The following is a 1,731-nucleotide window of genomic DNA, read 5'->3' as shown; positions in this document are numbered from 1 at the left end:
TGGTGTAGGTATGGTAGCAGTGGTAATGATGGTGGTAATGATGGTGGTATTAGTATGGTAGCATTAGCAATGATGGTGGTAAGCATTTGGGTGCTTACCATTAGCCAGGCAACATGCTCAACATCTTACTTAATCCTCACAACAACCCCCGGAATTGGTGCTATTATTTATCCTGATAGATGAGAAAGCAAGAGAAAGGCAAGAGACTTTGACTTACGCATAGATTACTGACAGTAAGTGATTTCTAAGTCAGTATTAGAAATCTATTCTATTTTGTTGTTATATTTCAACAACCAATATATTTTTTATGGATGTGTTTGCTGTTGTATAAGAGTGATGTATAAAACCAGTGTGCTGAGTAGATATAATCATCACAAGGACTTGAAATTCTTTTGATTATCACTTCTTCTCCTTGGAGGCTAAACTAATTAGGGAATTAAATAACAATCAGAAATTCACTTGATGAGCATAGACTACAAGTAGGAGAATTAGATAAAGCCATTCATTTGAATTTACTGAATGCCTGCTATGGTCCAGGCACTGTGCTTGTCACAATGAAAATCCGATGATTTATTTGCATGAGTCTAAGGTACTCTGATGTATTCATCTCATGCAAGATTTCTTTACCATTGGAACTAAAATACTCAATCTGTTTGCTTAGCTTTCCTCCTCCTAGTATATTTCTTAGAAGAATGATGATCATATTTGCTTTTTACACTTCTTTTTCTTCTCCTCTGTGACTGATAACCCTCTATAAGATTGACACTTTTTTAGCTAATGTGAATTCATTTAATCAGTTTATGAACTCTTATGGACCTAAAGTTCATTCTATTGCTGTATGTTTGTTCTTATCTGTTACATTTTCAGCTAAAAATGTAATACTCAGGGGCCTCCCTGGCGGCACAAGGGGTTAAGCACTGCACTGTGAAACAATCCGAAGCCTCTGCAGCACGAGTTTGATTCCTGGCCGGCCAGGGAGCAACCCACATGGCACAGCAGACCTCTCTCCCTTCAGCAGTGTATTTCAGTCAGTCTGCGTGTTCTGTTCCCCGCTCTGTCTCTGGTGAATCCTCTCATCCTCACATATCTCATCCTCCCACTCTTGTATGCATAAATAAATACATCTTTAAAAAAATTATTTAAAAAATGTAATACTTAGATAACTATTTATGTACATTATTTCTAGGTTCAGATAGTGGTGGGTGGGCATTGGGGGTTGATATGTTCTGTATTGTAGCTCCCAAAATTTTCAGCAGTCAGCAATCCTGGAAAAATATTTGATAGGAGAGAGAATTGAATTTTGATGACTGACATTTAGTTTGCGAGTTGCTGTCTGTTCACATTGTGCCATCTGAATCTTTTAGGTAGCTGGAAACAGCCTAGCTGGTGAAATTGTAAATGCCATGTAGCAGGATCTGGGTCTATTTGTATTAGAGGTAACTCTAGTGCCACAATGAGGGCCAGGTCTCCATCCTTTACACCTGCCTGTCACTTTCGGGGGGAAGGAGGGACAGTGGTGGTGCAGAGAGTAGCCATAGTGGTGTGTGCACTGCTCTGCAGACTCCTAATAAAGAAAGTGCATGCACTTGCCTGCTGTTTGATGTTTTTTTTGTCTTCTCACCTTCTGCATAAATTAGTGACAAAGATAGCCTATTGAGTTTTACTAGTGTGTGCTACTTCTCTAACCTAAAGGTTTGACTTTTTTTTAGGCGGCAAATTTATTGTAAAAAG

This window comes from Talpa occidentalis, unplaced genomic scaffold (assembly GCF_014898055.3).
Source record: "Talpa occidentalis isolate TD23 unplaced genomic scaffold, MPIMG_talOcc4v2.1 talOcc4.5, whole genome shotgun sequence".
Taxonomy (NCBI): domain Eukaryota; kingdom Metazoa; phylum Chordata; class Mammalia; order Eulipotyphla; family Talpidae; genus Talpa; species Talpa occidentalis.
This window is presented reverse-complemented; position numbering follows the sequence as displayed.